The 17,225-nt window shown below is 37.7% G+C and overlaps 1 protein-coding gene across 10 annotated transcripts in view; it reads right to left on the bottom strand.

Annotated features, from left to right (window-relative positions):
• Dgkb (diacylglycerol kinase beta) overlaps positions 1-15,749 on the bottom strand; it is a 620,388-nt gene extending 604,639 nt beyond the window's left edge. For 2 of the 10 annotated variants that reach the window (XM_004839605.4, XM_021254159.2), the window contains exon 1: positions 15,452-15,749. The gene's annotated coding sequence lies outside the window, so the exon portion shown is untranslated. Of the gene's footprint in view, positions 1-14,928; positions 15,308-15,451 lie in introns of those variants that run through there. The other 8 variants (XM_004839601.4, XM_004839604.4, XM_021254156.2 and 5 more) reach the window with 5 other exon arrangements.
• Positions 15,750-17,225: the final 1,476 nt, after the last annotated feature.

The following is a 17,225-nucleotide window of genomic DNA, read 5'->3' as shown; positions in this document are numbered from 1 at the left end:
TTGTGATATGTCAACATGACTTGAGAAAGAACCTCCCAACAGGTTAGTAAGGCAGTTCTGGGTATATCTGTGGATGATCAACATAAATCAGGAAACAGAGCGGGGAGGACCCTCCCTGATGTGGGTGGCATCAGCCAATAGGCTGATAGACTAAACAGATTAAAAAGGGAAAGAAGGAAATGCTTCTGTTTTGGAAGAGGTCCAGTCTTCTCCACTGCCTTTGGACAGTCATCTCCAGTTTCTCAGGTTTCCAAGACAGATATGCACTGGCAACTCAGTGAGCTTGGATTCATGCTTATCCTTGACCCTTCTTGTTCTCTGGTTTCCATTTTCTTGGTCTGGGCAGCTACTGGACCCTCTAGTTCTCCTTCGAATACATGGCCATCGCGTATTCTTCCACCTCTGATCCCAGATACAGCCATTGTGAACTCTTTCAGCTGTGATATTGTAAGGCTGCCTAACAAATCTATTGCTTAAATATATATATGCATAATTGTACATATTTATTCATAAGTATATATCATTTTGCTTTGGCATAATTATTCATATATATCCCATTGCCTAGTTATACTTATATATTCTACTGATTTTGTTGTGCCAAGGAACCCTGACTAATACAAAGAATAAGTCATATTTTAAAAATAAGTCATTTAATATATGACCCGCTCTCCATCATTCTTTCTTCCTGCTCTTATTTATTTTCTTTTATGGAAAATTATAGTAGGCATTCAATCTTTACTTTCTATCTCTTCTACAAAAACATGAGTTTTTGAATATAATGTTGAGCACTGAAATCAATATTGAACATTGAATTTCCCATGCTTAGAACTTGGTATCAAGGAGATGTTCAAAATGTGTTTGTTAAATTAGATAATGGGTAAGCAAATAATGTCAATCACTCTCATTAAACTGAAAACTCACTGGGGATAGAAACTGTTTATGCATTTGACTAACATTGTTTTCTTAGAGCCTGTCAATTTGCTTTTATTAAATGCTTTTGACTGCTTGAATAAATAAAAAAATTATTAGAGTACTGTGGTCTTACCAATGACAAAAGAGAATAAAGTTACAATGAAGAGTAAAGATACCCAAAATAGTAAATGTAAGTATGACAACAGTTGCTAATAAGTAAATACATTTCATAACTAGGAAATTACTATATATTTAAGACCAATTTAAGTATGAGCCACATGACAGAAGATTACAATTAGCCAATTAAGTAATGGGAAGCAGAGACAGAGCCCCTAATGTTTAATACGGCATAGTAAGTATTATTCCTATCATGTAGGTTCCTTTAATTCCATATACCAGTGTTTTAATGTCCTGCACCATTGGACCAAAACCCCTCGGTTGTCCACTTAAATGTTTTGCTTATTCTCTATCCTAAAATGTAAAAGATTGGCCCTCTTCATTTTCCTCTTTGTGTAAATAAGGAGCTACACGCCTGAAAATAGCAAAATTGGATCATTGCTTAGAATACATTACATTTTGTTCAAGCATTAGGGTCAACATATAAGGGAGATTTAGGAAAATAAGAAAATAAAGTCATTGGGAGGCCGAAAGGTAAACTGAAACCAGAGTGGATATAAAAGACTGAGTAATCGAAAGACAATACTTGTTAATTCTTCAAAAATTGTATTGGTCTTTCTCCTTCATTTTCATCTTTTTATAGTGAATTTATATATCAGAAAACTGTGTGGGAAGAATATTGTTTTGGATTTAAGCTTTAAAGTTGGATACATGCAGGTAGTGATTCAACCTTATTTGAATATTGAAACTGAGAAGTTAAAGTGAATAAGATTCTGGTAATGCTTCTTGGCCTACCAGAATTTTTTTTATGCTTAATGATTTTGCAAACATTAACAAGATTATACAGTTTACACCTTGGTGAGTATGACATGGATGAAGAGAAATTCTACAGAATTGGAGCAGCCAGAAAATGTTAATTATATTATACATAAAGCAACAATGAATCTACAAGCCAGTCCAGTAAGGACATTATTATTGACTCTAAACTAGTCAAAACAGAAAAGCTTGCTCAGGTTCTAGCACTGGCAAGGAAGAGGACCATGACTCAGCTATGCTTAGTGTTCTCTTTGATTTACTATCATACTAGCAAATAATCCTCGCAAAGAATAAGCACAAGATTAAACATGCAAGTGAGTAGATCCTCCCTGAGGCTTTGTTTTATTCCACACAAGGGGATTTCCAAAGTTCAGCACCACCAGCATCCCATGCAGAGCAAGTAATCTTCCCAATCAGCAAAGTGTAGAGCACGAGTTTGATTTTTTTATACCCACCTGGGTAGGAAACCCTGGCAGCACTAAGGGACTGGTCACTTTCATTTTGGGGAACTATGTTGATCTAGAGAATCACGGTTCTGCAACTTATTCCTCAGTACTTCACCAGACCATCCACACTGCCAGTACAGGAGGCCTGGTCATGACCTGTCACAGACCTCCCCTGGAAGGAGATGGGAGCAGACATTCATCTCAGAAGTCAGTGCTTCGTTTAGCAAACTGGAACTGCCAATCACACCAGCAGAGGATGATTACTATCCCTTGGGCAGCGATAAGCCAACCGTAGCTACTCACTGGAAAAAAATGTAAGTCCTCTAAGGGGTAAATGAATAGTTTATACTTTATTTCTTTTTTTTTTTCTACCGGGGATCAAACTCAGGACCTTGTGCTTGCGAGGCAGGCGACGGCACCACTGAGCTAAATCCCTGGCCCCTATGCTTAATTTCTTTAGCAAATGAAGAAGAGACTGAAGAGAAAAGGCCATAAAATGAGAATATAAAAATCCCACCTTTGGGAAAAAAAATTCAAACCATAGAATTAGTGGCATCTGGACAACATAAGACAGGGTGAATTTTTACCCAACCAAGGTAGACATAATTGTCAGTTTTGATCTATCAAGGAATTCATTTCTCCAAACTTAAAATTAGCTTTTCATTTTTACCTGTATGGCCTGGGATAAATATCATAGAGAAATACATTAGCCCCTCTCAGTAATGTTTAGTACTAATAAAAAAAGAAACATTTTAAGTACAGGTGCATTTAGAAATGCATCAGTTTATCATAATTTACCTAATCAAAAAATCAATGGGAATTTGCCAGTCTGAGAATCTTCTCATTCCACATTCTTTTTTCTTCCTTACAAAATTATGGCTTAAAAAAAAAGAAGTTGAACGAAGGGCAGGGGAATGGGGAAAAAGCATAAGAACCAAGATATATTATGTAAAGGTACAAATTCCCAATTATGAATGTCAGCATATTATACCTAAAATATATGAATAAAATTAATGAAAAAAATCATGGATAAAATCAATGAGAACACATGGTATATTGTATTCCAGCCAAACTGAGTAGATATGCTATTTTTTAGGTCACAGATGATCTTATTCATATTGCTCAGGTAAAATTATATAGAAAAGATATATTATAAATTCAAAAGTTATTCCAGGTACAACCTCAGTCTATGATTTCTTAAAGATTTGTATCTTTAAATGCAAAATACCCACTTGCAAAATAGTCTACTGTTATGGATGAATCCACTTGAAGATGAGCCTTGATAAATCATGCTTTCCTTCTAAAATGTCTTTGTTTGCCTCATTAGGAAAATCCATTAGGTTTCTATGGAAAGAAAGCCAGTGTGGGGAGACAGGGTTCTGAGAAATCAAGGACCTGAGACTGCCTACTCCTAAAACATATCTAGAAAGCATGCTTTTAAAAAACAAACACTAATGAACATTTTTCACATTTCTTGTAGTATTTGAGATGATTGGGGAAAACATTGTTTTCTCTTACTATTTCAAAGCATTATTTAAATCAGAGACACTGAGAAAGTGACAAAGTGCTGGAAAAAGCAGAGGAGGGAATCTTCTATTCCATCCACATGTGTGACCTCTTTAACCCTCTGTTTACTTGCTATGAGTCCTCAAAGTCTTCATGCTTATTCTTGTCAAATACTCAAAAGAACCCTTATCTTTTCCCTTTTGTAGGTCCAGGTTCTCAATTTGAATACCAATAATCAGTTCATAAAATGTAACAATTAAAACAAATGGCTATATCTAACTCAGGCTGCTAAAACTGCTAAAGCAAAGCTCTAAATATCATACTTGGTCAAACTGAGAATACTCATATTCTCTCAAAATTGGGAAATTTAATATTATCTCTTGGATGAGAAAATATACTTCCTATTAAGTACTGGGGGAGGGGGTGAGTTGCTAAGTGACAGCACTTGAGAAAGTACAAATAATACTGATAAATGGATAAAGAAGACATAGTGTATTTTGGAAGAGAATAAAGGAAATGGTCATAAATCTCTTTAAGAGAGTAGGTAGACTAATGGTAAAAAAATACCAATGACCCAAAGACATGTTTTATGAAATAACTCAGCATCTCCAATTTAAAAGGGATAATTATCAGAGCTCATTCAGTAATTCAGTGCTTTTTAGGTATCTGTTTTGTGCCAGGTACTTGTTCAAAGAAGTTAAAAAAATATGCAAGACACGATGAGAGTACATGTAAGGTGAAAAAGCAGTGCTAGCAGTTAGGATACTTTAAGCAGCTTGAGGTCAAAAGAACACAGGATTGAAGGAATAGAGTGGCAACAGACAGTTCTGAAGATGTAAAGAAGAGATACACTATGACTCTTTGAAAGCAAAAGATACATAAAAGGTGAGGGTTGGTGGGAAGTAAGGTGGAAGTATGATGGATAAGAATCGTCCTAAAATTAAGATCCACCTGTAATTCAATGGGTAAATGCCAGTACCAAAATTAAAAATAAATGACACAAAGAGAAAAAGGTTAAACCACTCAACTTCCTCTTTTCTTAAAGAAATATGAAGTGAGTGTTTGAGAGGGTTTCATGAGAAGGCTGCTGAGAAGAGTGGAATGAAAAAGAGAACGTGGTCACTTAGCAGCATTACCTAGGTCCGCTTGAGACGGAAGATTATAAATTCATTATGACACCCATTTTCATCGTTTTTGATTTTCAATAGCATCAATGTCTCAAGTGAAAAAGTAAAGTGAGATTCCTTGGTCAAAAAGAGGAAAGATTTTTTTCCAGATATAAAATGGAATGAAAAGAGTTGAAAGAATTAAAAATTTGAGCCAGGCAGTCATTTAAGTTCCACCCTTACTATATGAGTAAGTTGAATAGTATGGAAAAAGAGCAAAGCATCATTGGAAGAAAACGAGGTGTGCCAGGTACTGGGGCTTGGTGGAAATAGGGAAAGGAATGTGATTACTGCATCATGATTCTAAAAGTGAGAGTTCCCAGGAACACCAAGATTTGGAGACATTAATTACCAATGATTAACATCAAATGGAGAAGAATGTTAACGTAGATAAGGTGGTTAAGGGATTCTGCCAAAAGCAGTTGACTTGCCAACCCATATTCTTAGCCAAACCCAATGACGAAAGGAGATATGGGTAAGAAGACATCACCTTTCAGATTTCTAAATGTGATTGAATAATAGAAGAAGAGAGATGAACCTGGAGTACAGGTGGTAGTATTTTAAAAATCAAAGCAAATGAAAACCATACAACTTGAATCAACTCTATTCTTGTTTTTGGATTATAGGCGTGCACTACCACTCCTGGCTTTCTATTTGTGTTTTCTGTGCCACATCCCAAGCAGCTGAGTAGAGTTATACATTGAGATAAATTGTTACCATTGAAAATTTGGGATCACCATTCAAATAGAACCCCTCCTCCAAATATTGCCCACATAAAAATATAGACTCTGTTAAGTATCAGAACTTGTCCAAAACTTCAAATTTTGTCCACTTTACTCAAACTATCAAGAAAATTTAAATCCCTGGTATATTTTCACCTTAGCACTACAAAACCTGCACATCCATCCAGATTGCTCCTTTCTCACCCCCTTTATTTGTAGCAGTTGCTCCTCTGCATCAAAATGAACCCCTGCCCCACACATATGTCTTAGATTTTATCCTCCCACCTTCTTACATACTCATCAAGTGTCCTTTTTCTTTTCTACAATTTTATCACGCTCCAAAAAAAATTACCTTCTCAGAAAAATAAAATCTTCTTCAAACTTCTATTATTCTCCAGAAAAAGCTCTGTCTTTCGTTAAACCCTCATAGATAAAACTTTCTGAGTGAGTCATTCTGCCTTGCTTTCCTGAACTCCCACTCATTCAACACATTTTCATCTGGCTTTCGCCCCCTTCCCATGACTTCAGCAAATACATCTTTAGCTGATCCATCTTTACCAATGTTCACCCTGTGTTCGAATGCATCTGATGTTTTGTAGTCCTCATCTCAATTAAACTGTTGGCAACGTCCAACAGAGACAATTACTTTGTCCTTTTTACAGGTCGTTCTTTCCTGGTTTTTAGAATGCCACAGATTTTTGTTGTTGAGGTTCTCCTTCTCTGACAATTCACTTCAAATCTTTGCAAGATTATCTACTTCAATATACTCTATTAGGATGCCCTAAGGTTTCTTCCTAAAACTATCATCTTTTTTCACTCCAGTTCTTCTCCCAAGGGTTCAATTACCATTTATACAACTGAATCTTTCCTAATTTGTTGTTCTCATTTCTTTTTCATATAACTGTTCACTCAAGAGTTAGGCTTGGATGACTGGAATCTTGGTTTTCATGAGAAAATAAAAGAAAAATTATCTCTAATACATTTAGAGGTGCTTTTATTGGCTATTTTTAAATGAATTTTTAGTCTCACAAGACTCAATTCAGAGTCAAAATTATCAGCCTAGTAAATAAATAGCATCTTCTATGGCAACATGTGGCTACTTGTACCACTGCAGATAGAACACAGTATTAAAATGTCTACATCAATATCTTTTAATCCCAATTTAGGAGCTCCTTAGAGTTACAGTCAGATTCTAGTCATAATTTTCTTTCCAGAAACTACTGGTCTGATGTCTGATATGTGCTTAAAATTTTTGAAAGACTAACGGCATGCTAATAGCACAGTGCTTTCTAAACTGTACAATGGACTTTTCAAAAACATGCTCATGCCTACTCATAGAAGAAGGAATTCTGTGATGAAAGAAGGTCAAGAAAGTTTGTACTTCATCCTAATTTACAGATTTCAACATATGATTACATCCCAAGAACTATAGCATTCTTAATTTTTTAAAAAAAATAGCTATTTAACTTTAATGCTTAAATAAAGAATTCTTTCTCTTTCCTTCTTTTAACACATATATTCACATTCTTCAAATAGTTTTTCTTTAATTCTTAAATAGTTTGCATTTTGGCTCATTAGTTTCAATCAAAAAGATGTTAAAGAAGCAGAGGATACGGTATGTTTGCTCTGTCCAGGATCCTTTTTGATAATAAAATACAGGTGTTAAATACTTCAATATATCTTTGATTGTTCGATTGTTCAGTAAAACATTTGATCAATAAATCATTGCTAAAGTCTTGACAAATACAACAAATCTAATAGATTCTTTTTTTTCATACAATGTTATTAATATCAAGAATAAAAGGATATTCACTCAGCTCTCAAAATGACTATCACAGCCACATTCATGCCATTCTTTGATGTTTAAGTGTCCTTATAAAAACAGTATAGTTGCCCAAGTACCATGTGTACCACCACGTAGTTACCTCCAAGTAGCAAGTAGCTTGAATAGGAAAAGCATCAACAGGCCCAAAACAGAATTTCCATCTGAAGCTCAAAAATCTGACCACATCACTTTCCGAATATGTCTAGCAGAGTTTGGACAAACCACATCCAGAGAAGTAGAGAGCCCAGACCAAACAACAGCCCTCCCCTGAATGGTTTTTGCAGTATGCTTTCTTTAATGTGTCTCAGGGAAGGAACCTCTACGGCAAAATAGAAAGTTCTCACATATCCTGTGGCAAGCAGCATTATGAAGCAATACTGTGCCCCTCTTGGCAATCAGAACTCTTACTAAGAACAACACGGTAGCAAAGTGACTCATCAGCCTGTGTGCTCTTTCTCGATTCTAGTAATTTGGGACAAGTGTGGGGAAGTTGCAAGTCGTTGATGTGCAGCACAAAATGACAGGCAAGATAAGTTACTAAGCAACATTAAGCACTTGCATTTTTCTAATCTTTAAACGCTGCCCCAAGCTGAATAATCCTGTAATATAAAGGGAAAGGGAAAAGCAACGTGGGAGTCATGCTTTTGACTGAATGGAAATGTTTTGCTTGATAATTCTGAAATTCTGATTCACTGTGAACTCATCTGGGTTGGTCTTAAGCATTACTTCCGATGTACAATGCCTTGAACTCACCGTTACTCTTACATTTTTGTCACCCACACAGACCAGGCCTACAATGAAAACTGTGACGTGGGGGAGCGGTCTTTATGAGACTGGAAACCAGCCGGTTCCCAGGTAATTCAATATTAGCTTTGTGTTTCTTTCCCAGCACTATTACAACAGCAGGAGGAGCAGCAACAAGAAATGATGCTATTGTTCCCTTGCTAAGGTGTGTTTGCTTTTGTCTGTCTCTTTCACCAAAGGGCAGCGATTAGTACTGTAGTACCTTGTCTATTATGCTTCCTCACCCTTCACCCATCCTGGCACAGAGCTTCAGAGTAGCCTGTGGATGACCCAGGCATGAAATGGGATGCAAGGTCTTGCTGTACGCAGTTCTGTCTCTTAAGGTTATACTCTTAATAGCTCCACCTAATAGCTCCACCTTCCCATCAATAGCTGAATATGACATAGAATTTCCAAAACACACACCATGAAAAGCATGACAAGCAAAATTCCTGTCTTATTTCTTCTCTTTAACCACCAAAGGGATTCCTTGGTGCAAGGCCAAGGAAGAAGCACCGCCTTATATTCCTGTATCAGCAAAACAAGTTGCTGAGTAAGCTACAAACTCATCTTTTCTGCTTGAAGCTGTTTTCAGGTCAAGGAGCCTGTAATTCTTTCCCACAGTGCCTCTATTTCTTCCTCCTTTCTGGCTCATATAAATCAAAGGGAATTGATCTGGGTGATAAATAACAGGTTTCCTTATAAGAGGTCACATTTTCCCAGTATGTTTAGCTGCAAAGAGAAGAGCAGTCAATGCAAAGCAAGGCAGAATATAATTTGGTATACCAAATGGACAGCAACCCTATGTTTTAAGAATGAGAAAGGAAGAAAAAAGAGCTCTCATCATGGTTTTATGTAATGGGAAGGGAATAAAAATTTCTGTGAATTAATAGTATATCAATCACTCGCTTGGGTAGGTTATGTATTATCTAAGTTATCCATGTTAAAAATTTCATTATCTCTCCATCACAAGAAGAAATCTAAATCACAGAACTTAAATCACCTCTTCAAGTTTAGCCAAGTAGTAAGGATTTGAACCCAAGATATCTGCTTATGAAGACCAAGTTTTTACTCCCATGTCATTACCTAAGAAGGGAATTATGAAGTTCAAGTAAGCCTCTTTGCCTACTGAGAAAGTATATGTGCAGTTGATTCCTCCACATCATTATCCACCAACCCATCTCCCCTTGCACATTCAAAACATAAGATTCTTTAAAGGAAAAGAAAATATAAAGTAAGGTCCAGGTGTTTCACCAAGGTAATATTATCCTAAGATCACTCTGTTGGTGAAAGTCCAAATATGTTTTAAATAACTGCCACATTTTCCTACCCATCTGTATTCCCCCTGATTATAATTCTTTAGTAACTGATTCATGTGGACTATAAAGAATACAATACAATGATTTGAGCTAAAATGTTAGGCTTTAAAATGTACTTAGAAAGTCATATTTTATATCCAGTAACTCTTAAAGAGTTAGATATTCTTAAATAGTGAAATATTCACTCTTCTTTAGTAGTCCGGAAGTATCTCATGTCTGCTTGCAGAAATGATTCTCCATTTGTTAACTCTGAATGAATTAAATCTTCTAAGCTGTTTCTGCTCAAAGGAAGAATTCAAGAAACCAACAGAAGAATCATTTCACAACTTCATACTACTGTCCTAAAAGAAAAGAACCTCGTCGGCTCATCTCTTATCCTAATATTTGCTTTTATTTTCTCTCTAAAGATACGTCAATTACTTAAATGCAATGAATTAGATACAAATAACAAGTCTATTTTGTAGTCTAGAAATAAATGCCATCTGTCATACATCAAAAACCCCATTCCTATAGTCTAAGCAAGTAATGCCAGTTGAGCAGCCCTAATCCAAAAATCTAAAATTTGAAATGCTCCCAAATCAGAAACTTGAGTGTTGTTATGATACCCCAAGTAAAATACTTCACACCTGACCTCATGTGACAGATCACAGTCAAAATACAGACACACTAAATTACTGTTTAATACTATTTTCAGGCTATTTGCCTGAAATACTCTCTGGCTCATAACTTATAGATTGAAAGAAAATTCTCCAGTCTTTTTAGGGTAAAGGCTAAATATTGTGACAGTGAGTATCCCCCCTCTCGCCATGGGGTTGATTATTTAAAAGAAGTATTTATTTATTGAGCTCTAATACTTTGTTGGACAATATTCTAAGTACTAAAGTTCCATAGATAAATAAGTCATCTTCATTTTGTTCTTCAATGTAGAAGCCAGAAGATTTCAACTATCTGTAGCATATTCAAATAATAAAGATAAACACAGAAGTTTCAGAGGAAGCATAGGCAGGTGGACCAGTTGTAGAATCTAAACAGAATCCTTATAGTGTCATGACACATTAGTGTGGAGTGACGGCAGAGGAGTTTGGTTGTCAAAAAATAAATTACAGAAAGACAAGTCTAAGCAGAGATGGAGGAGGTGCAAAATAGCATAAGCTTAGAGGGTTATAAGGCAGTCACAGTGAATAGTGGACCTAGAGACTTTTAGTTAAAAGAATGGTCCATAGACCCAGGCTGGACTGAAGACCGGGCTCTACTTCTGCCAATTTACAGCGAGGAAAAAAATTGCTTAACATTATTATTGTTTCTTCAGCTTGCTCTTTTATAAAATAGGAAAGAGAATTCTAATAGGATAGTCTATAAAGTACTGTCAAGATTAAATGTGCAAGATGTTTTTAAGAGCAACTGGCATATAGTACACCCTCAGCAAACTCGCTACCATTATTTTTAAACTGGAAGAGGATGGGAGCTGATGGGCAAGAAACTCAATTGCAATACTACATTGAAAAGCCAGCTTTCAGAACTCCATTCCCATCCCCAGTGTGAAATGTCAAAAAGACAAGAGAATGAATCAGAGCCAACAATGTGAATGTACTTGGAATCTTCTACCCCACGTATGAATCTGACAGCACCTTACCAGCATTAGCTCTGGTTATGTGGCATATTCATTGATTTTCTGAACTTGAAGGTAACAGCTGTTGTGTTCCTTGCATCTATAGTGGTTGGCATATTGCCAATCAGAAATAACTGAGTCAAGGACATAGTGTTTCAAATTTACAATGCAACACTAACTCCCTATTAAAGACAAATTTTTCATTTCAAATTGTTGACTCAGATTATCCTTAAAAAAGAATATCAGCTGTTTAAATTTAGCATCCTGAGAAAGACCGATCCTAAAATACTACTTGGCTCTGTGCCTATAACATTTTCCCTTTATTCTTTCTTAGTGTTTGTTGTCTTTTGTGACAAGGAGACAAGTGACAGTAATCATGTTAGCCTCCATTACTCTTCAAATTTTATCTACATGAACCTTTCTGTTTTTATTCTTACTAGTTGGAAATGGTCTTTTGCTTCCTGACAAATGTGCAGGAGATGACGGTGCAAGAACCAGTGGTCTTTTCAGCACTGTTCTAACCTTCCAGTAATCATCTGGACTCCTCCACAACCCACTTTTCTTTGAATCATAATTTTTTCTGCTTTACAAAAGTATGGTAGGGTTATCTGAAGATATGCCTCCCTTTTATAATCAGACCCTTAAAACCCTTTGAAGAGATGTTAACCACTACTTAAAGAGATCATTCAAGTATGGAACTTTAAAGATCTCCATGCCATACACAGACTAAAGCATTTGTTATTTTTTTTAGTTCCTCAGGATGGATTCCAAATGCATCTTAATACTCCCTGCAACCATGTCATCTAATTTCTTTATCTTCCAACTTCTTTCCTTCTTTATTAACTCTATCATCTTCCTTTCTGACAATGTTCCCAGTTTCATTTCCACAGTTTGTGAAGTCAAAGGGGAACTGAAATTGCAATGGTGATTATCTCAGATTTAGAGGTGGGTTCAATTTAGGTTCCAAATTAGGTGGTTGCAGTCTTGGGTATCAGCAGAGAAGGGAAATCTCTTGCCAGGCATGATTTCTCAAGTATTCATCACCCATGGCATTCCCAGCGGATATGCTTACTCCTCCCCTGATCCATAGCAGAGTACCATTTTAATAGAACAGACAGCAAAGTGATTAGGGGAGTTAGTCACACTGGGATCTAATCCTGACTGATCATATACCAAGTAAATTGCTTTCTGCAGGTTTTTAATTCTCCGTGGGACTGAGTTTCCTCTCAATGGGAGAGAATGCAATCTCGTAAAGTTGTTATAACATAAAAGAAATGCCATACTCAAACCACTTGACCTACTATACTACCTGCAGTCACTGTGGTCACAGTAACTGCCAATACTCATTCATTCACTGTGTGACCAAATCTTACATGGAAATAATCCAGGAGGCTCTCAAGGAGTGAATCTTCTTCACTGTTAATACCAAATGGTGAACAAGTGCTTGCAATTCTTACTTGATGTTATTTTATGTCGATGTTTTATAAAAGAGAGAAAATGCTGAAGACAGGAGAGAGGCAAAAGGAAGAGGCATATTCACAATTTTGCCTGAAGTGTCCTGTGGCCAGTGCTCCTGGGAAAGAGGTATTACTCTTAAGAGAATTGTGCATCAGTGTCATGGATATATCTAAATACATCTCTGTTCCTAAGGACAGTTGAGAGCAGAAACATCCAGGAGAGCATAATCTTAAAATGTCATTTCAAGTCTAGCTAGCACATCATCGTCATTATTGGTGGACAACATTACATTTAGGGACTAACAGCAACCTTTAGTTTGTCAAGTCACAGGTCTTTCATCGTGAGACAGAGGATGCTTCCCAGTTCAGACATCATTCCAACAAACCTCACCAATGGTTTAAATATGAAAATAATTACTTTACTTAAAATTTGTTTTTGCCAATCTCCTTTTCAGATATAAGCTCTGTTTACCAGTAGGACAAGGAAAGTGTCTGCAGCTCAACTCTACTTAGTTAAGTTTCTATCATTAATAAAATTTTCAGTATGCCTACCTTGATTTTCCATTTCCATAGTGAAATATCTCAGGTTCAAGTCATAGTCCATTTTAGAGTAACACAAAAATGTTTGAAAACTCACTCCAACTTATATTCTCAGGTTCTATGAAGATGTTTCCTTTTCTTTTTAATTGTTGCTAAAAATTTTAACTATTCCCAGATAGGCACTATCATAACATTTCCCTAGATATTTTGCTCTGATTCAAAAGTCACCCTTAGAATTTATGCATAAAGAAATTTGGCCCATAGAACAGATTGCCTATATCAAATTAGTTATTCCAACAACGTCAAAAATTCTAAGTAAGCCTTTATATCTTAGAAATATTTAAGATGAGTAGCTAATTTCACAAAACAATTCAAATTACATGTGGAAGACGCTTTATTTTTAGCAACATAATGAAAATTAGATAGATTAGGGAATGAGTAATATAATTTAAAATTGAAATAATAGAATAAAAATGATACTTAATTTCTTCATTTCTCAAGACAGAAGATTCCAGACTTATTTTGCATTTCACAATAGCTATTTAAAAAGTTTTAAATTACTTCTTCCTATAGATTTATGCTAGCCTATGGAAGTGCCCAGCATAGAAATCTAGATCCTGTTTTAGGTGACTTCTGTTGTGGCAATAATCTGTCTTGGAGAAATTTGTAATAATATGGTGATTTCTCCCATGATCCTCCAACTAAGTCTAACATTTTTGTGTTCCATGCCCCCTTTACTCTTTCTTTTTCATTATTAAAAAGCAAAACAAAAAACTAGTCTGTGTGAAAGGAATTGGCTAGATACCCCAACATTTTAGATTAATTATTTCCACTTTCTCTTTTAGAAAAAGACCTTTAGTGCTTTGCCAGTCCTCATGTGTATTTGGTCATTTGTTTCACAATGGCCTGGCCCTTTGCTGACCTATTTTTAAAAGAGTTGGTTATCTGCAATTTGAGCAACCAGCTGAAGTTGTTTTTTAAAAGTTTACTCAGCCTTCTTGTTGTGCCAGTGAACATAATGCTGCTTAGTTTCCAAGTATAAACCCATCTATGTGAAAATCACCACTTTGAAATTACAAGGAAGACACTGTTGAGCAAGTGGAGATCATTGCCCCAGTAAGAAACTGAGGAAACTCTACATCCCACCTAGTAAAGAGCATTTAAATGTTTATCACTTAAGTGTCCCCTAGGCTGTTGCTTAGCAGTTATCTAGAGACAGAGATCACATTTTATTTTCCTTCAATAATGTCAATCAATGACATTTTATTCTGTCTCTGCTTGTTTATTTTACAGATTAGGAAATAAATCTGGAGTGAAACTTGTAATAACAATTTACTAGGGCATTTGAAATTCTAAACCAGCCTCTTAGGGTTTGATTTGTAATAAGGAAGCTGCTAGCTCATCAGTAACTTTCAGGAGACCGCTCTTACAATAAATCTAGCACACATTTACCGGTGCTTTTGCCTAAAATCACAAGGGACCGGGCACTTTCTGCAGACCTAACTAAGCAAAGGTATCCAGCAGCAAAAAGCAAAAGAGAGTACCAGGGTCAGAGCGTAGCTAGGACAGGAGTCTGGGACCAAACCGATTACGCATTTCACGGAAACCCGAAGCTGTGCTCTCCCAACTTCGCTCGCCAAGCCTCCGCGGGTCCCGTCCCCCCCGCACCCCAAGCCACTGCGCTCACTCGGGCTCGGCGGCGGAACTTACTGCAGTGCGGTGCAAGCAGGCGGGCGCAGCTGGAGGTGAGCGCGCCGGCAGCTGGGAGAGGACGGACGCCGCTCGCTCGCTCGCTCTCAGGGCTCGGTGCCCGCGCCCTCCCTCTGCTCGGCTTCCTGGGAGCGCAGCCTCACGAGCTCCGCGCACCGCGTCCACCTCCCTCCTGCTGCCCCCTTCCCCTTCCCGAAGGCACGGCCCGAGCCAGCGCCTGGGAGGTGGAAATCGACTTCCCGGCGACACCACCACAGGCTGCCCGCCGTCCACCAGCCCCCTGATCACTTGCAACTCGAAAACAGCGGGGGATGAAAGACGTGGGTTTCCGGAGCCTGGAAGACAGTTCTGGCGTCTCCCCCTTCCCCACGTCGCACTCCTCCCACCGCGCCCCCCTCCTCCTGCACCGCGGCCACCTCCGGGGTTCCGGGCTCGCGCTCCAGCTAGGTGTCACGCACGAACATCGCGTTCCCCGCGCCCATAAACACCCAGGAGCAACCCGAATTGGTCGTGGAGCGAATACCTGTTGTCCGTGACTAACACTCTGCTTTCACCTCTCTTAGTCCTTGCTTTGCATCAAGACGCGTGGAGACTGGAAGTCAGTGCAGTGTGTGTGTGGCGAGAGGAGGAAATCTGTGAGGCTGCGAGCAACAGCCCTGCCTGGCTCTGGCTGCCGCCGCTGTTGCTACTATAGCTGTTGGAGCTCAGGGAAAAATGAGACAGGGAGACAGGGCTGGCTTCACAGCTGTTTAACTGCTGCCTGAGTTATGACGCGGGGAGCCTGTGCAGGTATGAGTGGCTGGGAATGAGACTTTAAACTGGATTATTCACCACAATTGCTACAGTTCAGGGTGCGTTTCCCCTCCTCCACCGGGAAAGCGGATCGATACCTTCTCCCCTCGCCATTCTAACTGTACTTTTTGATGGGTCATTTATTGTTCAGCCACCAGCTACCTCACCCCCTTCCACCAATTCCAGCAGTGGCGCGCTCTCCTGCTTTCCAATTTAGTGATCTGGGAGCAGGTAACTGGAGGGTCCAGAAGGATTAAGTAGCACAACAGTTGAGTATTAACAGGGAAACTGTATGCATATGCAACCAATCAGGGCTCAGATGAAAATGATGATTTTTGAGCCAAATGTGCAAAATAATGCATTGGATAATAAAAGGTATGGTAGTCAGTAACCGCGTTATTTTATAGAACTGCAAAATCTGATAGTTATTAAAGACGATGTCTACTGATATCACTCCATCAGCTACATATCCTGATGAAAACTCCTTACTGCTGTCCACCTACTCACCCTCCTTATGCTTATTAGGCACTCATCCTCTGCCCTCATTTGTCTCCAACGTAATCTCAAGCAAGGAGATATTTACCAGAATTTAGAAGTTAAAGGCATTCTCCAACCCCCAAACTCCCAGTATAATGCATCTTAATGTCTCACACCATTTACTCTAGCAATGATTTGCCTTCGTGTTCTTGTTGTGTAATAAAATGAGTAATCATGAAGAACTCCTCCTAACTCCCCCACATCATTTAACAGTACTTTTAATCTACTTTCAGCCTTCACTTGTCTGAGCTAAAATAAACATTTCTTTTGGATATTGTTTGTAATGCATACCTTATATATTTCAGCCTTGCTCTGAGTACTTTCCATGTTTGCTCTGTGTTTACCTAGTTGTGAGGATTTACCGGAGTATAGAAGAGAACACAGAAAGAAGACAGCCCTTGGGAATATAAAAAAAAACCCAAAATGAAGACAAGAACACAAAATAGTTAAACACTGCTTCTTTCTGATTCATTTATATAGAAATTATTTCCTTTAGCTAAGCAAAGACCAGCTAATGAACAAATCTTACCAATTATCCAATAAATATCTATTTACCAAAATCAACTTAACTATATTTGCAGCAGAAATCATTATTGGTTAATAGTATATCTTAAAATTCCCCAATGGCTTAAGTGCTAAGCATATCCAGTATTTTGAAAATCTCAAAATGCTAATAAAACATGATGCCACGTATTTTCACCTTTTCATGTTTTTTTTGTATCAAATAACTATTATATAAAGCACAACAGTTCTAAAACTCTAAAGAGGATCTTTCTGTTTTTATATGTGTATGCATGTCAGTGTAAAATAGCAGTCCTCACCACCTGGAAACACATTCTAATACAGAAAGCCAACTTATCCACAGATAGTTTAAGTTTATTCTGCCCCCCCCCCACTTACCACTTACTAATTGTGCCAGAATTAGTAAGAGTTACCTATCTTAGTGGTTTTTTTCTCCCTCAACATTA

Source organism: Heterocephalus glaber, unplaced genomic scaffold (assembly GCF_053883595.1).
Source record: "Heterocephalus glaber isolate CG9 unplaced genomic scaffold, H.glaber_assembly_v1.0 deba00000676, whole genome shotgun sequence".
Lineage (NCBI taxonomy): Eukaryota > Metazoa > Chordata > Mammalia > Rodentia > Bathyergidae > Heterocephalus > Heterocephalus glaber.
Note: the sequence above shows the minus strand (reverse complement) of the source record. Positions and strands in the feature narration are given on the sequence as shown.